Consider the following 24,232-nt stretch of genomic DNA (forward strand, 5'->3'; position numbering starts at 1 on the left):
TGCTCTCTTTGTTTGGGTAGTAGAACACTGATACAGTACTGAGGGTCAGGATATTGCCTGGATTGAAAATCCTCAGCTGCAGAATCTTAAATTTTATTTAGTTTCTGCTTCATAGCAGAACTTTTCCTAGCAATGTATAATCTTGCAATATTCCTTTATCAGGAGGGTCAATTTGTCAGTAATTGCTTTGCTGATGAAATTCCAGACCCAACAAAAAACATGTCTGTTTTTAAACCATCTATATCTACATCTATTTGTGTTATTTGCAAATAGAAAAGTTAAAATGCAAGGGTGGTGGAGGTGAATAATACTTCCTTCAAATAATGGTAGGTAAGTAAACAGAAAAACAGTCTTTTTGCCTTCCACACTAAATATTTATGTTCCTTTTCAAAATATATTAATATAACCACTAGTAATAAAATCTTTGTGGCAATACAACTTTCTTTCCCAGAAGTAGGGAAAATGGTGAGATTTGACATTTGAGATACTGTGATCTAATTGAGAGACCATTTGATTTCTGATGGAGCATAAATTCTATTTTCTCTAATAACAAGTGCTAGACCCAGTGAATTATTATGACCTTAAGCAGTTCCAGTTCTGTCACTGATGCCTGAATAATTCTGTGTCCTTACTTCCCCTCCAATGTTTTGATAATCACATCTACTCGAAAGGTGTATCTGAACTTCCCTGAATTATCTGTTTCTACAATGCTTAATATAACTAAATTCTTATGACTCCTAGAATTAGAATTCCACCTAAAATTTGAATAACAACTCTGACTTTTTCTAGGGGTTGGAGTTCAGGGTATAATAATGCAAAACGGAGAAGGAGCTTTGGCCTTGGGGGATTGTGATCAGAGTTAAAATTAAAATTCAAATCTTCATGGAAAATGTTCATTTCATCCATTAGAGATGCTTTTCCATGGGAAAGTCATCAGAAAACTTAGATCACACACACACTGTTGGATAATAAAGTCTTCTCTTTATCTACCTTCTGCCACTTGCATATTTTCCCTAGAAAAACAGGAAAATTGAATTTATTATTTACAGTATCAGATGGCAGAGTATTATGTTGTGTTCTATGTGTTCAGTTACTACAGTTTTCCAAATACTTGAAAGATTCAGCTCTCATGGAAGAAGTATAATCCTGTCTAAGGCTTTAGTAAAAAGAAAAAGCTCCATAGTGTTGAACACTGTTGGTTGACTGTTCTTTCCTCAAGTTTGTTTTCAGTTTTCAGAAGCAAGATCTGTAATGCAGATGTGCTCTGTGGGAGGGAAAAAAAAGAGAACACAATTACTTAGGCATAAATCTGACACATAAAACATTGATTATTAGTCATTTCAAGTATAAGACACCTCAAAGAAAGGATTAGATATTTTGTTAAGGTATTTGAATAGTATGCCTAGTTATTTGAATTAAATATTGCAAGGCTTGACCATTGTTAACTATTATAGAACAGTGAGTTGCGGTCAACAACACCTTTTTTCCTTTCCTTTTTCTGTAGGAAGCACTCTTGTAATCATATATTGCTAATAGAAGCCAAATGTTGAAGAAGAAATGGTAATTAAGTGAAGCCTGGGAGCTCAGATCTAACCCTTATGCAGCTGTATGTATTTCTTTGCTTTTGCTGTCGACCACAGCTCTTTTCATGAAGTGAATGATTTCTCAGTATCCTCTCAGTCTACTTGTATAGATGTGGCTTGCTGTGATCTCAGAGCCTTTGGCAGAAACTGTAGAGCTGGTCATGCCCTTTCACTTGCCCATTTATGCAACATAATTTAGTAAAGCTTTTCCTACCATGAACCAGCACATTACTTCCGTTGTTTCCCCCTTCTACACCACTTGTGGTCCTGTTTGCAGTTTCTTTCTCAATGATGTGATGCAGCTGGGCAGTGTGCAGAATGCTGTAACAGAAAGAGTCTTATTTGGAAGCCTCTGACCTGTGCCGAGCCACAGGTAGTCTAATGAAGGATACAAAACTTTTCCTTACAGACAAAAAGCTGGAAGATGTTCTTGGCACATCAACGCTGAATCTCTCATAATCCCAAGCAATTGTATAGTAAGTGTGCTCAGATCAAAGTATCTGCATGTTAGCTTAAAGTCTGCATACGTCACAAATATACAAGAAAGAAGCTATAGTAATAATAGTGATGATAAAATAATAGTGATGATAAAATAATAGTGCTGCTGCTGCTGTTGATGATGATAATATTTACTCAAACATTCAGTGTCTTTAAAAATTCTTTTACTATAAGTTCTTTTTGGAAGCAAGAAATGACCATCTGCTTAGGAGGAAATCTTACAGGATGGATTTACTAAGCATAAATTGATCCAAAGTGGTTTCTCCAATTGAGATAAAAAAAACTTTCATAAAGTTTTCATAAATAAATGCCACTAAGCCCCTGCCAGATCTCATGCAAGAGATCTATTTCCAGAAGAAATATTTAATCTAAGAGATTTGTTTATAAGAGTAAAAAAAAATTAGTAAAAATTAGCACATTTTCCTTATGATAAAAGTAGGGAAAGAAAGGGTAAAAATGCCTGAAGAAGCTGACTTACTGGCTCTGATGTATTTTCTGTGGTTACTTTAGTATGCTCATACTCTTGTTGGCAAAGCTAAATATTAAAGCAGATCCAATTAGCAGTATAATATTCATGTATCAGGAAAGGCCATCTAACAAGCCCACACTTGTCAACAGAAAGGTGAATGTTTGTTCGATTTTGTAGAAAATGGATTTTTCAAAGAAAAATATTAACTTCAGTCTGCAGTTACTAAATTTATACTGACTTGATCAGGTGAAAGGCTAAGAAAGGGGACTCATCAATAACAGAATGTGGTGGGTTTCCAAATTCTGGAAATCACAGCCCTCATTAAAAAGAAAAGAAAATCTCTGCCAGGCAAATATAAGAATTTCTGAGATTTTAATTAAGTTATACAAGCATCTCATTTAAAATAAAGGAAGCAAAAGGAAGAATTTAAAACCTTAGTTTCTATCTTTGCCAATAACGGTCCATGTTCTGTTACTCGTTTTACTTGTATCAATATTTTCTTATTCAGCTTAGTCTTTACTTTCAATGGCACTACATACCAAGGCACTTCTCTGAGTAAGGGCGATGATTTTGTCAGGTGGACAGATTTCCAGAAGAGCAAACTGATCTTCTAAAAGGGTAGCAGAATTTACAAGACAGATTAATGAAGGACTGAGGTCAAAAAGCTCAGTACAAGGAGAGCTATCAGCTAAACCGTGATACATTGGCACATACACAACTCGGGAGCAGCTTTGGAAACAGTATCATGCAAAAAAGGATAACAGCTTTACGCGTACTTTGAGCCTAGAACCTAAGACAATAACTGAATCAGATCACATACTAAATTCACTTGATTAATTGTTCTCATCTAGAGTCCTTAAAGAGTTTCTGGCAATGAGCAAATCTCAGCATAAGCATAGTCTGCAGTAAGTTTCTTGTATTAAATTCTTGACATGAGCCTTAGAACGAAAATGATTCACAAATTAGGCAAGAAATTCAAATAGGAATTTGAGCTTCGTGGGAACACTTCTCCATGACTGTGAGTTAAATTGTTCTTCATATGAGTGCTGTGTGCTGCTAGAGGCTGTATCTGTCATGCATAGTGATGCATGCTTCCTCCGTTAAGGAGAATTGTGGTCATTTTAGCATGTATTTAATAACTTTTTCTTCAGACATAACTAAATGCTTCAGATTGTTGATTTTATAATTACAGAATTGTTTGCTTATTGATGTTAAGTGTGAAAGGAGCTATTCTTTCAACATAGTGGCCTGGTTCAGTGGAAATTCTGCCACTGTTTTTGGTCAATGCTGAGTAAATGCAATGCCTAGAACTACTGGTGTTCTTAGATACAGAGGGTTTAAGCTGTCATTCTTCACATAATGACATAAGACCATGGAAGGCAAATGGAGAAAAAAAAAAGAGTTTGCTTTATGAATATACAGATCATTAAGTTACAGATAAATGGATGTCAGCTGATGCTATAGTCAATGGACAAACCTTCCTTCAAACCTTCCTTCAAATGACTGAGTCATCATATCTAACATACATAAATATTATTTGCCAGAAGTGTCTTGCTTTTTAATGACTAAGTAGGGAGACAGTTTACAACTTTCAAGTTCACTGAGGTAAATCTTACATTAGTGCTGAAAGTGCTGTTGACAATCCAGGGTTAGCTGGGGAGTTTCAAAGGTAGGAGATGTGCTAAAAATTCAACTATATAAATTGATTTTAACATGCATTAAAACCACAAAACATTTAATGAAAATGTATAGAGAACACATCTCAAAAGTAGGAATGTCGAAAAAATACTTCAGCTTTTGATGATTCTGGTAACTGCAACTTTCCCAATAATTCATTATCTTCTGGAATGATTGCAGGAACAAATTCAATCAAATTATATCAAATTATATCAAATTCAAAGGGAATGAACAAGGTCAGATGGTCTGATTCCTCCAACTTTAGAAAAAAAGAAATGGGAGGATATTAGGTTCATATTTCTGTGTGCTTGAGAAGTAAAATCTTATTTCCCTGAGAACTGGTAGGACCATTATTGATTCATTTAGTGGGTAATATATAATACTTTCACACAGCATAACTTGGTCTTTGTTAGCCCAAACCCCTATTTTTGAAGAAAATAAAATGCAAACCTGATAGTATAAATAGAGGAAGGGAACTACCATCTGTTTCCCTGCTTTAAATAGCCCCTCATATGGATGGCAGTGTTTCATAATAAAGTCAAAGGTTTCTGTAAGAAAAAAGGAACTGGAGGGAAAGAGGAGAGAAAAGAACTGTTCAAGCCAGCAACCTCCCTTGACAAAGAAAGAACAGTCTGACACAGAGAAAAAAAAGGAAAAAGAAAAAAGAAAGACCTGACATTTTTTTCTTATTCAGTTTCCTTACATCTGGTTTTAAAAAGATTATTTTAATTACCTACCCAGTTAATCTAAGATATATTATCACAGAAAGATTCATTCATCCCACATATTATCCATTCCTATAGTCTAAATTTTCCCCTCCCTATAAGATCCTCCAAAGGATGCAGAATAAGTGGGTTCTTAGTGACAGGATCTAATAAAATAGTGTATATGAGAATACTGTGAACAGATTATTTTTCAATTAGATTATCTTTCCATTAGAAATAGATCTGTTGAATATTTTTCACCTTGGCTTTCGTGTGCTCCATTTATTTATTTAATGAATGTATGGATGACAGTGCATTCCTCCTAAATTTTAGTTTTCATAATAGAGTGGCCTTTTCAGACCTCAGCAGAACTCATAATTTCCTGTGATGAAGGCTGTACAAACACACAAAAAGGAGATTGCTCTTGCTCTGATTAATTTATTATCTAACAGATAAGCCAGACATAGGATACACCTACATGGGCTCTTGCCCTCTGAGCAGACATGAGCTCATTCTATTTGCATCCAAAGCAGATGGAATTTTTCTCTGCCTGCCTAACTAGAAGCCTTGTGAATCGAAATAACATGTTGTTTAGTCAAAGCTACAGAGTGCTGCTAAAGGATGTTATACGTTAACTTGTGCTTAGGGTTTCCTACAGCATCTGCTCAGGAATATAAATAAAATGAACTCTAGTCTTTCTGAAAAAATATTATATAGGTATCTCCAAAGAATGGGAAAAAACAATATGGAAGAGGGCAATTTGGAGATGTCTGGATGTGCAAGATAAAACAGAGGAGTAGTAATTTGTGGAGGAAGCACTGATTAGTACAATGCCCAGTCTAAGGCAGAGTCAGTGTGCCTGAGCCTACTAGAGTTAACCATGACTTAGGGTTATTTAACTCTTGGAGTTATTTAACTCTTGGAGTGAGTGTTTAACTGTCTAATAATTGGCTTTATTAACTCTGCTACTCAACTCTATTCCCTCTAGAGTGACTGGAGAAAAGCAGATTCTCCCAGACAAGTTACCCATCCAGTCGTGTCAGATGCTTAAATTCTGATAGACTGGATCATCTGTGGGCAATGCTTTTCTCTCCCCACTAACTACTGAACAAAGGACTGCACTTCTCATTTCTAGGTTACAGAACTGTTTCCTCTTGAGTTTGAAATGTTTGATGTTTCCTTCAAACTCTTTGTTCTGACCTGCAACTCATCACTCATCTACTGCAGGATATTATTTTTATTCTCTTTCAATAACCTTATTTTCTGGCTTTTTCTTGCTTATTTTCTTCTGATTCGCTCTGTAGATTCCCAGTCACCAACCCCATCCCCAAGGGAAAATAAAGGAAAAAATAAAATAAAAAAAAAAAATCAAATAAGAATAGTGAGAAAGTAAAAGTGATTACAAATCCATTTTACACTCATCCTCACTCTAAGCTGAAAATTATCCTGTTCACTGAGGCACAGGTGGTGATTTTCCTAACCTGATTTGGTCATTAAAAATCCTCTAGCTGCTTCAATACTTTCTCCCTGAGGCCCGTATCAGCACTCTCTTCTCCAGTGATTAGAGTAGAACTGATTGGCCTTCTGCACTTATTACAACCATTTTTCTAATGATCTCGTAATGACTGCAAACCTGAGCCCAGCAACCTGACAGATAATGATGTCAATTATGCAAAACAGAAATGAAGGCTTTGAATCTAGTATACTGTACTGTATTTGCAACTGGGGGGGATGAGAGGAGAGGAGGTGTGTGTGTGGGGGTTATTTATAGTTTCATTAACTAACTCTGTCATATTTCAAAATGTCAGTAAAAGTTAATAAAGGTGAGGTTGAGGAACACACAAAAAGATGCTGGCTATAGGGCCCTTGATAAATTTTAAAAAGTCCTTCTTCCTTCCTTTCTTCCTTAAAAAGCTTCTAATGGGTTCTGACTCTTGTGCTGCTCCAGTGAGATTTCACAACTTTGGTTTCTTTTTTCACTTTTCCAGTGGAATTCCTATGGGAAATCCTAAGGCTTTTAGGCATGCCAACAGTCAGTGTCAGTAAATTGATTTAAATGACCACTTATTAATAAAATCACTGTGTGATCATTTAACTATGAACATTTTTTTGTTTTAATGATTTTTATTATTATTATTTTATTATGGTTTAATGACAGAGGAAATTTTCAAAATCCTCTTGGTTGTGAACAGCCATCTCAGGTCTGTGGCAAGTGGCTTTATCATATCACCATTTATAGATTTAAATACAAGAAAATATTTAAGGCAAAACTAAGAGAGATTTAACTTTTAGCCTCGAATAAACCAAAGTTTGTTCCAATTTCTTGGAAAGCTCCTGTAACTTTGCATGAGAGTGGTGCTTATATCAGGTGTGCCATAAGGAAGCTAAGCTTAAGTTAGACCATCACACCACAAAGCCAGTGACAGAAGTCGAATCCTTGTCCCAGCCCAGTTTTCTCTTTACTAATCTACATTGTCCTAGACCCGGTATTCCCACCTTCCCATGATCCCCAGGAAACAGTAACCCCCTAGCTCTTTATTCTTGTGGAATTTCGAAAACCCCCAATGTGCTGTTCTTCTTAGACCTCAAAGGTTATGTTCCACAGTTCTAAATCATGATAAATTTTAAACAGAATAAGATTTTTTCCCAGAGTAGCTAAAGAAGTTGAAGGTTCAGGATTTGGTGTCATGGCTCAGTGTGAGAAAGTGAAGCCTGAGCCCTGCAGAAAGGAGACTGCAATCTTAGAGATGCAGTCAATGATATAGAGAGGGACAATGGGGTGATGGGAATAATGGGTTAAAAGAAGTGGGAATGTGCTTTGGAGTAGTGTCTCACTATAAGGCTGGACCTGGGAAATCTGGAAATTACAACTGTTTATTCCTGAGTATGAGCAGAAGGCACCAATCTTTCAAACTGACATGCTACATTGCCCTTTCTAAAAAGCAGAGATGATACTACAGCCAGTTTCAGGAGTGGGAATAAAAAGTGCTTGTAATCAATGCAAATAGATGCATAATTTTCTGCAGGTCTGATCCAGTACATAATGCAATTGACAGAAGAGCTTCTACTGATTTCCATAACGTTAGACCAAACCTCAGGTGGCACAGATGTATCCCAACAGATAACTCAAACTTTGTTATTTTTCTCACATTATAAATAAAAGAAAAAATAAATGCATAGATTTTTCCAAATCAAATACATTTCACAGGGCTTTCGGATTCAATAATTTGTAGTGAATCATGCATACTCTTTATATAATTTATTAGAATGCATGTTTGCAGATGAATGTTTAAAAGGTGTTATTTATAGTAGCATACGAAATGCACTTGTAATGATCTCAGTATTTTCCGGTAGACAGAGATGGTGAAAAATCCTACACAGGGGTAAACTCAGGAATCAGAATGGAACAAAAAAAGTTATTGAACCATCCAACTGTGATATCATTTCACTGTAAATGTCAGATTTTTCTTAAGAGTGGTGATACTGTGCCATCTGGGTTTTAGCACAAAGAGTGACAGTTTCCATCACTGATATACACTACTTTCATAAGGTACTACCTGCCCAGGAGAGAAGTCTGTCTCTGTACTGTGGCTGATCACATTTCTCCTTCATGTCAGCCCTTGTGACACTGTGAACATCCACGTTGGGTGACTTTTTAGGGAGATTAGAACAATATTTAAAAAAAACCCAAAAGGCAGAGAAGAAAAAGAGATAAAAGAGTGGAAGGACACTAAAGATGTGAAAACTGAGCTTTTGAGTGGTATTTCTATGCTTGCTTTGCTGGGCAGCTGAAGCCAGACCACTAGTCATTGCTATATCTCTATTACATTGTCAGTGAAATGGAACCTCAACATTCCTCTCTCTCTGTATCTTTCCTAGGTAATAACGGGTGTTGTAAATCTTCAGATAATTTCACTGAACTCATGGATCTTTACATATGTTGCTCATAAGTCACCCATTAATAAAATAAAGAAAGAAGCAGAATGTAATCTTCTGCTGCACAGGTTGTACATAGGTGAATGTAATAACAAGGTGTGTTTATTTGAAAGTATTTTCCTTACCGTTAGATCTCTTTAGACTAAGATTGTACTTATTCTTTACTGAGTCTCTGTATTTACTCCATGCTCCATATAGGGATGCCTCCACAAAGAACTGGATATTTGCAGAACATATTGGGATCAAGAAAGAGAATTAACCACTTACTGGTGGCAGAAGAGGAACAGATAAAAATTAATGAAGAACTTATTTTCAGGGGGGAATAGTTCTAGAGGAATTAACAAAAGAGGAGTTTGTAGATTTTGTGTATAGCTTCTTTTGTTAGTCACTTTTCCCAAATCCAAATCCATTTGATTTTTTTTAATGTGACTTGTTTAAACTTGGAATTGGAAATAAGATTCCATCCATACTCTGAGTGAGAAACAACCAATTTACCACTCATATTTTTGTGCCTATAGGCTAACAAGGTGCTGCTGAATGCTTTGTGGTCTTGTAGCACATGTTCGTGTCTCATTTGCTCTTTACTACCACTTCTCAGTGTTTCACTACAATAAGTACACTGGCTCAGAAGGTGCTTTCAGGTATGGCACATGCAGTAAGTGTTGTACCTCTACAAAAGCAAAGATATTTAATTTCCAAGTTACATTTAATTGTTTAATTTCAGCACTTGTTGCTGAGGGGCATGCTGAAAGTAGAATTGACATTGAAAGAAATAAGTGCAACCGAAGATACATCTGTAACACCAATGCTTTTATTTTCTCTACATGCAGTTACATCTTGTGTGATGGACAGGAGAATTACTCTTTCTTTCTAGAGAAAAAGCTATATAGCAATAGTTATTAAAGAGCAACAGGGGAAATAGATATCACATACAGAATATGTCCAGCACATTCATATTACTGGGACAGAAAAGCAGGTGTAACTAATGCTCCAGTTCTGCTGCTGTGCCCACTTCGCTTAATATTTTATTTCCAGCTGTAATAGCTTTCTTCTTTTGAAAATTACAAAAGTTATTAGTTTTCCTATAAGCCATAAATTCTATCAGGTTTAGGAACAGGCTTATATATCTCTGAGAATATGACTAACCCCGACACTGGTTTTCTCACTGCTTAAGAAAATAGTGGATTATTATTTGTTATTGTCTGTATGTCAAATAGTAAAAGTCAAGAACTTTTGAAGTAAAAGCCTACTGTGTTTGGCACTTCAGAAATACATGTCAAAAGAAAGCCAAAGACTTTACAATGCAAAGATAAAACATAAAACAACAGGCAAATATGACAGACAGATGGTGGGAACACAAGGTACCAAGAGGACAATCATTACCCAGTGTCATAAGCCACAATCCTGACCCACCAGCTGCCTACCTGCTGTCAAGAGTTTCATAGATGCCTTGACAGGTCAGATGAGGAAAAGGAGTGAGGTGGCAGCTGGCTAGAAGTATGACAAAAGACTTCAGTGGGAGTTTTGAATTATTATTGTATCTTATGGTTTGGCAATCCCCTGGGGATGGCAGCAAGGAGGATTGTGCATTCACCTGTTCTAAGACCATCCCAGACTAACTTTTTATGGTTTTGGTTTTCTTGCCTGCCAGTAACAAGAGAGCATTGTTTATAAGGGACATGGGCAACGCAAATAGATCTCACATTTCTTATTTGGTACAAAAAGGCATAAAAAAACTTCTGGGGCCTGCCAAGTGTCTCTGGGACATGAGGAAATAGTGACCTGTAACCAGACACAATCATGCAAATTGAGGGGCAAAGTATGCTACATTCACTTCTGTTCCTTCCTGTCTTTGTTATCGCCTCACTCATGACAAAGCCAGACCTGCTCCTGTTGAAAAGAATCATCAGAGAGTTCATAGATGTCAATATACTTTAGGGTATCCTTGTTTATACAGGTGCTTACAGTCAGTGTAGCCATGTCACTGGGGAATCTCAGTGACACTGCAGCACTCGATTCATCACACAGTCCTCTTTGAGATGAACAGACCTTTGAGACTTGTAGAAATGTGTGTGAAATTTACTTGAAACAATTTGTGACTGAGAGCATCTTCCATTTTTCAGCAATGACAATGAATTTCCTTCCTACCTGCTTGCCAGCAGCTAATTATTTCCTCCCTCCTCCAGTCCACATTGAGCAATGGTCTCTTAAGCTACAAATAACAGCAGTTTATTAGTACAAAAAGGAAGCGGGTGACCACAGCAAATTCTTGTATGGGTTTGTTTAGTGGGATGATAACTTTTTGGTCCCTAAGGGCTGATCTTCATGACGGTTGATTACTTATTGTTGCCATTGATGTTCATGACAGTTAATTACCTATTGTTATTGCAATAAGTAATGGATAATTATTTATTGTTTCCATTGTGACAATAGAAATAAAAAAATGAATAAGAACATGTACATAAATATACTGGTATCTGGTCATGCAGCTCCTTTACACAACCTGAGGTTATCAAAGAAACTGGATCTTTCCACTTTTCCTTTTTTTCTGGGAAATGTGCTTGTAGTATAAGCCAAATATTTTGGAAACATATTTTCAAAAGCATGAGAGAAAGTGAAAAAACTTCATGGAGAAACCAATCTTGCAACCACCCTTTTCAAAGTTCGAAGACTAGATCATTTAGTAGGAGATTCACCATGGAAAACATTTCTCATCTAAAACACTGAGGGGGGAAAAAAAAAGGTCACTCTTTAAAGGTCACTAAATAAAAGCTTTCTTTGTCTCAAGACTTCCTTCTTCCACAACAAGTTAGTGAAGGGAAAGAGAAAATACTGGGGAAAGTAGCATTATAATGAATAAAAATGTGGTTGAGAGGGCTGTGAGGATGTTCTTTAATCCAACATCTGATTTTGATTAGCAATAAATTGATCTTCCCCAATTCTAGTCTGTTTTGCCCATGATAGCAAACTGATCACTAATCTCCCTTTCCTTATCTCAACCCACACACTTTTTGTCATACTTTCTCCCCTTGTCCTGTTGATTGAAGGGGAGTGATAGAGCAGCTTGGTGGATACCTAGTGGCCAGCCAAGGTTAACCCAGCACAAACCCAAGTGCGGATCACTATCCCAAGTGCCATTCAGAAATAGCCAGTAATTAGAACGCTTTGATATTTCTTTTTTTATTACTATATCCTTCATTTTTACAAAAGACTATTTTTTTCCAAGGAAAACCTAATTGTTCCAATAACAGTTAAAAAAGAAAACAAACAAAGCCATCCCTGGCAATAATAAGTTAATATTTCCAATGCTGTGCAAATTTGGCAGTGGGACCAGGATAAGTGATCCTTCAGTTAAATGAAATAATACATGGTTTGCTGCATCTGTGAATTAGCTGCATAAAGATAACTGAGGCAGGTAAATGTTGAATAAAACTGGATGATGTACATTACAGAACCAATTGCATCTGTTAGCAAGTAGTCTTTATATTAGGGTGCCCGCTAAGCATTGGTGCCAAGATAGCACTTGAAATGAATGGCTGCAGATCCTAATTTGATAACCGATATAGATATGCTGGAAGGAATGGAAATGTGTTGATTTGAGCTACTTAGCAAAGAATAACTGATGCCTTTAAACATTATTCTGTGAATGCTGAACATCTGTGTTCTCCCTGTGACTGCCACAATTGAGATGAGATTTTCTTAATCTAATTAGCAGGATGTATTTAAATTGGGAAATTAGACCTTCCATCTACTCCACATGTACCTAAATCTCAAACTTTGGAATCTACTTCTATGATTCCACATAAAGCTTTTTAAATAGTTAAGACTATGATGTACTCTAGGTCAAGGTCTGAGACAGATCCCAGAACAAAGCTTTATCCAAACTAAAGGAGTTTTGGGGGAATGCCTTTGCCATTTTAACTCTCATACACTAAGTAAAACTCACCTTAGATGACATCATTGCCCTACACCCTCCAAAAAATTGACTTTCCTATTAACAGAGTATTTTCATTCATAGTTCCACTCTGAGTCACAGTGTGGCCATTCCTGTCACAACCCTGATGTCACAGATAGCACCACTATTTTTTTTCCTAAAGCACATTTCCTAGAGCAATTTTTGTGCCTAAATTTAACAAAATTGAATTACTAAAGTACAGCAAAAGTCCCCAGAGAATGAACAGCTGGAAATGATTAAATGTTGCTTTAAATCAAAAGGTGAACAAACATTTTGTGGTCAAAGGAAAGAAGCCCCGGTACAAGCATATTTTCACCTTTAGATTAGCCTGCAAGGTTGTGAGAAGGTCTTGATGACCTCCCAGTTTCATGAGAGGTGGGTGTTAGGTCTTCTGAAGCTGTCCTTCTTCAGAATAAACAAACTCCAGCCTTTCAGCCTCTTCTCAGTGGACAAGTGCTCTGATCCTGACAATCTCAGTGGTCCACACTTGTTCCAGTTTGTAGTTGTCTTTCCTGTAGCAGGGGAGACAAAACTGGACACAGTATTCTAGACGCAGTCCAAAATTTGGACTGATTCCATGCATTTTTTTCAACCAAAACTATGATCTCAGCCTAAAAAATCACTAATAGAGGATATGTTTGGGCTGCCTCTGTAACTCCCTGGGGGATGCAAACTGCCAACTAACCAATCACCTATACTGGATACCACTGTTAAAGACTTCTCTCTCTACAGACTGTAGGGAGCAGTAGAGACTGAAAAGTCTGGTGGTTTAGTGTAATACGAATGGTAAAATATTCAATGGTTAAAGACAAGGAAGATGAATTTTATACTTGTAGACTGCTCTGTAATGTCCAGTCAAAATTGATTCTTCGAGTGCAAAGTTGATGCAGCATCTGAAGGCTCATAATGGCATATATTTGTGTTTGGTCATTTGAGAGAATAACCAGAGGCCATTAGTTTGCGGGGCTGTCATGCCATGAACCTTTCATTAAGGTGAAGTTAACTTGGAAATAAGAATGACATTTTATTTTTTTTTCTCCAACAAAGGGACTTTGACTTTCAGTTAATGATTCACAAAGGACTTTGTGTCTCCTGCGATAGGGAGGGACAGGAGGAAACCCCAGATTAACAACATATCATTTATCATTTATGAAGTCTTTTTCACATCTGGGACTACATATCTCCTTAAATAAGGCTCAGAGAACACTGTCAGCCCTCAAAACATCATACACTTTTCTATAACTACAAGGTTTCATTAACCTCCTGGGAACCGCTTACCATGAGCCACTCACAACATGGACTGATCTCCTTAATAATGGTCCTGGTTTCGTGATGTGTTTGTATTGTGGTTATAAGGGCTTTTTTTAAGATTGATTCTGTATTTTTTATTTCACTTGAATTTTGTTGTTGGAAATTCTTTCTTCCAGCCTTTGTAAGTAGATGACATAAAGTATAAATCGATATGTATAAAGTTAAAAAAGACTTAATTCTACAGTCTACAAAAGAAAAATTGTCAAAGTTGTCATAAAAATGAAACAAGAACGTATATCTTATAAAAACTATGAAGACCACAATTAAAAATAGGCAAACTTCTAAATAGTTAATGATTTTATGGAACAAAGGAACTAAAAGACTTTTAAAATACACTCCTGCGCATCCATTTCATGTTCAAAACCAGGACTTAGGTTCTTGTGTCACTTAGGTGTGTTTTGGAAAAAAAACTTTCACCTGTTTGTCAAAATAATATGGTCTATAAACTCTATTCAGGATACTTCTCATCTACTCTTTCTACACAGTCTATCATACCCCAGTCATCTGCTCTAGAGTTAAATCTCCATTCTTCATTGTCTTGTTTCAGCTGTAATATTCCAAACCAGAAAAAACCCAAATCACCTAGCAATACCTGGAGTTCTAACTGAATGCATCCGGAAGCTGGATTTGTTCACTCTCAAGACAATCAGACTCACTCATCTCTAAAAGCCATCAGTCTGAAGTTGCAAGGGTCTAATTATTTCCAGTGTTTGTTGGAGGCTATTAAGGCATTAATAAATTAAACTTGATCATGTTTCCTGGAAATGCTACAGTGCTGATTAACTGCTTGTTAAAATAACAAACACATATGAACTATTTCCATATAATTAATCTTTTCCATTCCTTATTTGTTCACTAAGATATACTTTCTGAAAATATCCCAGGAACAGTAATGACACAATATTTAGAACTCTGCTAAAGCACTTTTCCTATAGAAATGCTATATGTATGTCTATTTAATGCATTGTGGTGAGAGATTTGGGGAACACAGGATTAGTCACGTTTCATTCTGAAGAAGAGTTTGTGGGTTGGTGTAAGATATTCAGCCTAGCAATGCAAGAGCCAAACCATTTTGGATAAAGCCAGATCTCCACCTACACAAACCACCTTCACTGGAGCTGCACTACACTTCAGCGTCTAACCATATTTTGCCTGGATTTCAGCCAAGCAAAACCCAGCACATTTATGTCATCTATACTCCTACCTCAGGAAGAAGATGACCCTGTTCCAACAAAGACTTGATATTAACAAGCATTCTAATTCCCTATTAAAATAAACCACAACTTTGGGATTTACCTAACTCTGATTCCGTCTTTGGGAAAGGTTTGCTTCCAGCAATGAAGTCATGGGTTTGGTTTCCAGTCTTGCCAGGTTCTTGTTCAACTTGTCGGAAAAATGCAGGATCAGAATACTCAGTGGAAAGCTTTGCCACCAGCTAATAGCAGCCTGGTTATGGCCTAGTGATTCACACTGATATATTGAGAGGTCTTAGATTCCCTGTCAAGCTTCATTTACAGTGAAAATGAGCCAATGACTCTTGTCTATTTTCCTTCCCAGGCTATCAGAGCAGCCATCTCCTGACCATGTTTCCTATCCCTAGGGAAGGGCACAATTGCACTGATAATCACTTTCTTGATTCAGTCTGACATGTAATTTCTCTTCTCCTCCAAATCCAACAAGTCCTTTTTTAAACACATTTCTTCCAAAACGTGCTTAAATATTGGATCTCCCACACAGAGACAGGCATTATTACCTAACTGATCCTGGAGTTCTTGAATACTTCACTGAACGCAGTGTCCCCTCTTGTTTTTATCTCCTTGCCTTTGTTTGGGAATTGTCTGTTCAAAATAGAAACTCCTCATGGCAACTGTGACTCACTTCCCACAAGCCGGTAAAGCACCTAAACAGCTGGAATGATAAAAAGAAGAGTTAAATAACAACAATTAATGAGCACTGCTGGTGTGGGAGTTTCATTATTGTGCTAGCTTGAATAAATAAAAACAGTTGAAAACTGTTCCATAGAAATAATTTTTGATAGAAAACTGTTTCTTTGACAGAAGGGACACTTTCATGGAATGGGACTGCTTTCTTTACAGGGGAAAAAAATCAAAAACCCATAAGCAGAACCTGTTCAGTTACTGAAGAACTGAGGCCTGAAAGGCTCCCTCTGAAATTATATTTTCAACCAGAAGAAAATTGTACACACACAGAGAGACAGATATGTAACTGCACATGCACACAGTGTTAATTAATTAATTAATTTATCATAACAGCCTTTCAGTATCTGAAGGGGGCCTACAAGGATGCTGGGGATGGACTCTTCATCAGGGACTGTAGTGACAGGACAAGGGGTAACGGGTTCAAACTTAAACAGGGGAAGTTTAGATTGGATCTAAGGAAGAAATTCTTTAGTGTGAGGGTGGTGAGGCACTGGAATGGGTTGCCCAGGGAAGTTGTGAATGCTCCATCCCTGGCGGTGTTCAAGGCCAGGTTGGACAGAGCCTTGGGTGACATGGTTTAGTGTGAGGTGTCCCTGCCCATGTCAGGGGGGTTGGAACTGGATGATCTCAAGGTCCTTTCCAACCTTAACTGTTCTATGATTCTATGATTCTGTCCGTCTTTTTCTGGGGGTGGTAGGGAGTGTGAATAAAATTTGGGAGGCTCAATCCTCTGATTTTTAATGAGTCATTTTACTATGGAAGGTTTTAGAGTTCTTTTTAGCTGAGATACTAAATTCTCTTGCATTGCTAATCAATAATATATGTATATATACCTATATCTATGCATATATATGTTTTCTTTTTTCTTTTTTTTTTTTTTTTTTTTTTTGCATGCCTAAGATATAGTGGAGTTAAATTTGGTTGTTTTTCTTCTAATACAATTTTTATGTCATGCATAGTTAAGATATCAACTCGTACGTCCCATATCCATTCTGCCATAACAATTTGAAATCTTACCTGTACTGGGCTGGAGAGGAGAGAGTTTTTGCACATTTAACAGTTGGATAGTGCTCCATAGCTTGTTCAAAAGTGGTGATGCTAGCCTGCACAGTCAGTTCTCAATATCATAAACCCTCACCCTGCAAGAAGAACTAGAATTAATTCTAAAGCCCCTAAGGAAGACTTGGCTGACACCACAGAGATTTTGTTTAGTTTTTGAACTGAAACCGTGCAAAACCATTCATAATATGCATTCACTTTTGCATTGATTTAAAACTTGCACATGTTCTATTATGGCTCTGCAGAGATTTGTTCCTATCCAAGGTAAACCTGGTTTTAATCTGTTGGTTTGGTTTTTTTTTTTCAGTTGAAATACATAGACCTGGAAAAATTTTGCTGATAAATTGTTGGCTTACCTGTAAGAAGACGTATATGGTCCCAGACCTATCCATTCCTCTTCTTTTTTATTTGCCATTACTGGAGCACCTTCACATGAACAATGAACATTTCTATATTTAACTCTTTCTATTTTTAACTCTTTCTATTTTTCAGCACTGAACAAGCCCCTGTGTTGAGGGGGATTTCTGTCTGTCCAATCTAAGCTGTTTACAAAGCACATATCAAAACTTAATTTCTACCTCCGTACTTAGCAGAAGATCTATTTTATGGAGATGACAGTTTATTTCAAGACTTAATGTACACAGAGCTTTGAAGTCCAGACCCTGAAGGAAAGGCTTATAAATGGTTTGTAACCAACAGTTTTGCTCACAGTTCAGATCATTTAACAGCTCAGGATGAAATGGGTCACATAGTAAGGCCAGGGATAATTTTTTGCAGAGGCCAAAGATTAAAATTTTGATTTATGAAATACACCTTTTCTTCAGTTGTTCCTACAGGGCTGCTAGCTATTGTAAATGTGCCTTTCCAGATTAGGCTGTAATGATTAAAATGATGTCTCCCACTGAAAATAAGTGTTTAAAACTGGATATGAAATGATGCACTTAAAAATTTCAGTATGAAAATACAATGATAATCACACTTTACAGCATAAAACTGCAGGGCCCGATTAAGTTTGACATTAGCAAGTACTCTAGCAAGACATTACCAAGAAAAATAACACTCAAATCAGACGATTCAGCTTTTACCACATTAAGGAAGTAATAAGCTTCTAATATCTCCACTGCAAGACATAGCAAAAATAGAAAAGCATCCTTTCTGTCAGATATTTTAACAGAAAATCTAAACAGAGTAAAAAAAAAAGAGAAAAGGTAGCTTAAGCAGAAGCAAAGCAAGAATAGCCAGAGGCTGACCTACATTTGAAAAAGAAAGGAACCCAACAGCAGCACTCACTGCAGCTCTAAGAATGCAATTTCAAGTATTTTCTATGGCTTCCTATGAAATGATGATGATCCAGCCTGAATCAGTGCAGCAGCTGTTGCAATGATCTATAGGAATTATCAGTAATAAGTCTCAGAGGAGGTTGAAAATGTGCACTGTGAGGAGCTGAATCCTTCTCACCTCCTGCTGGACAGCAGTTCGTTCGTTCTTTGATCCACTTGTGAGAAGTACCAGAGGGCAATGGAGTTACCTTGTTATTTTCCTAGTCTGTGAGCAGCATTATTTTATAATGAACCTCAATCAGACTCCATGATTTTTGCAAGTCTATTAGTCAGAGAACCTGCTTTATCTTGCCCCCTTGTAATGGGATTTGCAAAGCAATTATACATCCCCATCTCAGTTGATGTGCCTCAGACTAAAACCTTACACATGACTGCATTAGTTTATCACAGTAACACATACACTCTGTAACACACCTCTGCTACCTGTCACAACAGTCAAAGAAATTAAAGGGAAAAAACGAAAACTATGAAGTTTCTAACTGTTGTTGCTGTAGCTATTTTCCCAGTCAGTCTTAGTTAATTTCCTTTAGGGCTGACAATAGCCAGTGTTTTCACCCACAGAACTCTAAGAGCATTTGAAAGGCTCGGAATGTGTTCATTCTTACTCTTTACAGAATAAATGAGGAGAAATAAATTATTTTCTACAGAAACAAAAAAATTCTGCATTTTTCTGGACAAGCATCTGAGACAACACAGTGCACATTAAGGGACCATACCTGCACTGCGGTGGAGATATGGGGCAAACACTATGTGTAGGGTCAGGGATTCTGCCAGAGTGTCTTTACACACTAAAAACAATCTGGAAAGACAGCTTTGTTGAGCAATTACTAGGTTGAGACTCTTGGCATTTTAAAATGGAAGTGGAAGGGATGCTGAGTAAACTGATGATGGATGGTATGAGTGTACATGAAAAGAGACATATGGGATGAAAGAGTAGTGTAAAGATAATCCATTTTCCTTTCAGTCAGAATAAAAAGGAGGTTTGTAAGAATAAAGAAAGAAAGAAAGTAATCTTAAGCTTTTATCCAGTTCAGAGCAATGTCTTCAGAGTAGGTTGCTGAAGTCCAGAGTGATCAGAGGAGAAGAACACACAAGGGAAGATGTCCATGAAGGATCAGCAGTGCAGGGATGTTGAGTCCCAGCTAGCAGCCTCTGAAATAGGGAAGAGACAAACCAGGTGGGACCTTGATCTTGAGTTTGTTATACTCAGAGTCTCTCAATATCTAACTCAGAGTATAAAGCTTTTATTTATTTTCTTTTTTTTCTTATTTGTTTTCCTTTTTGTTTTCTGAGGAGCATGGGGAGGATGGAAATAGCTGTGATTTTATAATACTTAAAGGTCCAGATGTGGCAACTTACCAGCCAATATATTTTTCTCAGTATTTTGCCCTGCTCTCTCTCTGTTGATCTCTTTTATATGCTACAGTACATCTGTTCTCCTTGGTTATTTTGCTGCAAGCTGGCAGGATTTGTTTCTCTTCCAACATGCCAAGTTAAAAAAATAAATAATCCTGCATTGTGTATAAAATGCATTCCCAGGAGAACAACCCTCTCGTAAGGAAGTCAGTTGTTTTATTTTTTTTTCATACACCAGATCATTTACTCTGCGATGATATTAATTTACAACTGGAATCACAGTTGACACCTGGCAGTGCACTAAACAATATGGGGCTTCCAATCTACATCATTAGTTGCTCATGCTTTGCTGAATCTCTGCTCATTAAACTCCAAATCCTGTCTCTAGTGAAGTCTCAGCAGCTTGTTGGTGATTGGGGAATTCCTTCTGAAATAAAGAGGTAGGGACACTCCACGAATGCCACGAAAAGCAAGGGCTGGAGCAGCTATTCAGATGCTTGTGCCTCTGGCTTCATCTATTCTGGCAGAAAAACCTGGATGGTATGCATGATGGTGGATCTATCTTTTATGCTTTCTCCTTCCCTTGTTTGCACCAACTCCCTGATGCATGTTGGCAGACTCAGGTTTTAAAGATGAGCTGGAGATAACCATCACAAACATAGCCTCCTCCAATCAGCAGAGCTATGTTAAACTGTGGTGCAGGAACAGCAATCACTTCCCACAGCGATAAAGACCAAAAGGAGATACTTCCAAAGCTATAAAACACAAGTAATTTGATGGCAAGCCATAGAAATATAGTTCTGGAGTCAAGCAGCTGCAGAAATCTGCTTTCCTGCCTTACTGCTTTACAAATTAGCTATGGACATAATATGTCTACAACTCAGATCTTAACCATGGGACAAATCTGGGGAACAGTCATAGAAGCTGGTACTGTTTCAGTACTTGTTTTGTGGCTGTGGAAAGAAACAGATGCTGTTTAATTGGGAAGTAACCCCCCTGCTAGATAGGTCTAGTTAGCTTTGCGGTCTAGTATTTGTCGCCAGCGATTGTTTCTAAGAGCAGGCCTTGCAGGAACATTGAATCTTTCCTTCCAGCTGAGATAAACTATTGGCTTAGTCAAGTGGTAATGTTGCCTTGACTCATCCAGCAGAGTGTTTGACTGTGCATGCAGTGTTGTTAGATTAGGTCTTACATGAGCCGATATAAAGGAACTACTCATATCAGGATCAGCTATAAGCTATGAAGTTCCTTTGCAACTGAAGCCCTCTCTTGTGAATCCCTTTCCTGTGTTTTCTACCAGTGGGCAGATACAACCTAAGTGGTAGCAGAAATAAAATTGGATGTGGCTCATTTAATGTGCTGAAATAATCCATGTTTTCAGTAGAAAAGCTAGTTGTAAAAAAAAAAAAGAAGAAAACCAATGAAAATTTATTAGATATTGATTGTTAACATGAAGTGGGATTTGGAATACAGACGGTATTGTTTTCAATTTGGTATCAAGTTTTGAAGTGCCTTCATAAGCAATGAAGTTACTTGAGGACTAAAGAACAGTGTAGATGTTGCACTGTTCATCTTCAGCCTTGTAAACCTGACCTTTGCAGCAGGGAAGAATCTGGTGATGTTAATTGGAGACAGTTCTTGGAAGTAGAGAATGGAACTTTGATTGGATTTAGCAAAGAACCCATGAAGTGTAGGAAGTGAGCTATTACATGTTTATGTGCTTGTGTACTAAAGAAGTATTACAGGTTGTGAAGAATTTGCTTGCTTCTGTAACTTCAACAATGACATTCAACATTAAAAACCACAGCATTGATTATACTTACATAGACTGGATGAACTCTCATCAGACTTGTTTTCACTACTAGAAGAGTAGTGAAAGTACTAAATTAGTTTGTAGTGGACAGAAAATATCACAAACAAGGATATAACAGTATCTGCAAAGCTAGTCATACTTGAGATACTTGAGTGGTTTTCAATCAGTGCTTTGCAAGTTCCCTGGGAATATGAAATACTTCTACTGGACCCATGAATGGTAAGAAAATAAAAGTCTACAATTTTCATGGAAAGGTTTTTAGGAATCTGTCTATGGAGAAAATGGGAAAGAAATTGGTAAGTTAGCTTTGACATATTGGTTGCAGAAAAATTTTTATATTTTTTTTCTTTTTTTGTCACACCTTATGTTTTCTGGTTTTAGACTCACCAGAAGAGTTGGAAAGAATGAGAAAAGAAGACTGTTCTCAGATTGCCACGTAAGTAATACAAAGTTTGCTTTGTTTCATCTTAAGAATTCCAGAAGTTCTTGCTTAAAATGTGTTTCATTCTCTGGCTATCTCAGATAATTGTATCACCACTCCTGATTGATAGAAAAAGACTGATTTTCTTTACTATGTGAATGAAAATATAGCCTTGGGCAGGGGACATCAGAGAGGTGTCCATAGACATGTCCTAGCTTTATGTTTGTTCAGACATGCTCAGGGTATTCCATTTTGTCCTTGCTATGAGAATAACTGGAAGGCTAGGATCTTTGTTTAATTAATTTTATGTATAATAAATAGAGTGGGGCTCTTTCAATTTGGAAGGAAATGAGGGCAGCATGGAGGAAGAACTGCCTGAGAAAATCTAACAGGCAAATTTTTATTGGTGAAGAGATTTGGATTATTGATAACTGGACAATAAATAAGGCAAGTAGTTGTACTCTTTTTGGTATAGTGTTAATTTTCTTCACATTACCTGGCATGGGGCTATGTTTTGGATATGTGACCAAAACAGCGCGGCTGAGCGCATACCAGGATTAAATGACAACTGTACAGGAATAAGATACTAAAGAAAACAGTGGAGTAGAACTGCTCATAGGACTGAGCAAAGATGTTTTACTTACATGGTCTCCCTTTGGTCATCTTTTTTTCCCATTAATTTCCTCTTCAGTATTTTCCGTTGAACTTTCTAGAGTACTCAAGCTCTGTGGCAGGCAATTGGTTCCAGCTCAGCTCTTGATAAGTAGTACAGCCATTTGAAACACTCGTTACACACAAAGTTGTCGTGGTTTAAGCCCAAGCTGTAAATCAGAACCACGCAGTCTACTGCCCCCCCCCCCTCCCCCCCCACCTTTCTTCCCTCCGCTTCTGGAGGGACGGGGAGGAGAATCAAAAGAATGCAGCTCCCACGGGTTGAGATAAGAACAGTTTAATAACTAAGGTATAACACAAATCACCACTGCCGCCACCAACAATAACAACGACAAGAGAAATAACAAGGGAAGAGAATACGATACCGCCCGCCGGAAAAGACAGCCCGCCCGACCAGGGGACGTGCCCTTCCGGGTAGCTCCCAGTTCCATCCCCTGGCATGACGTGCTGTGGTATGGAACACCTCCTTGGCCAGTCTGGGTCAGGTGTCCTGTCCCCGCTTCCTCCCGGCCCCTCCTCCTCCCTGGCAGAGCATGAGACTCACAAAGTCCTTGGTCAGTCTAAACATTGGTGTTATCAGTTTTTTTTTGTTCCCAAGCCAAAAGTCAAAAACACAGTACTGCAACAGCTACTAAGAAGGAAAAAAAAAAACAAAAAACTGACTGCCACTGCTGAACCCAGGACAGTATCCACCCCTTGTTCCATACCATTCACGTCATGCTCAGATCCCACATTTTCCATATACCCTCACTCTCATCTCGGTGCACTGTTATCTTAGTGCACGGACCAATTCCTATAAAGCTACTGAGTCCATTCGGTTCATGATGTTGGGCTCCATCTCTTGGAACAGTCTTTCAGGGCAGAAGAAGCTGTATGCAGTGTTGGATCGTTGCCTGCTGATGCTGATCATTCCTTTACTGTAGAACTCATCCGGTTCTATCAAAGTTCATTCTCTGTTGGGATGATGGTCGGAGGGAAGTCAGAGCCAGTCGCTGGTGCCCTGCAGACTTCTAGTTGATGGACTATAGCAGGCAACAGCGTACAATTGAGTTCATTGTCTGTTTTCCCCTAAAATCAAATCCCCTTGAGGTACGCATCGGACTTCCCCATCTTCCCGCATTACCCACCAAGTATATCCAGGTCCCTGAGCAAAAGCAATCCCACGAGTGGGTTTGCCTTTACCTGAAGCAGGAATAACCCAGACTGTCTTCCCCAGCAAATTCTTCATGTGCACCACAGGAACTTTGTCCCCCTCTACAATATGTAAAAGTTCTGACTGTGCTGGGCCAGCCCTGTTGGCAGATCCTCTGGTGTTGACCAACCAGGTGGCCTTTGGTAAGTGTGTATCCCAATGCTTGAAAGTTCCCCCACCCATTGCTCTCAGTGTAGTTTTTAACAGCCCATTATACCGTTCGATTTTCCCAGAGGCTGGTGCATGGTAGGGGATGTGATATACCCACTCAATGCCATGCTCTTTGGCCCAAGTGTCTATAAGGTT

The sequence above is a fragment of the Psittacula echo genome (assembly GCF_963264785.1).
Source record: "Psittacula echo genome assembly, chromosome: 2".
Taxonomy (NCBI): domain Eukaryota; kingdom Metazoa; phylum Chordata; class Aves; order Psittaciformes; family Psittacidae; genus Psittacula; species Psittacula echo.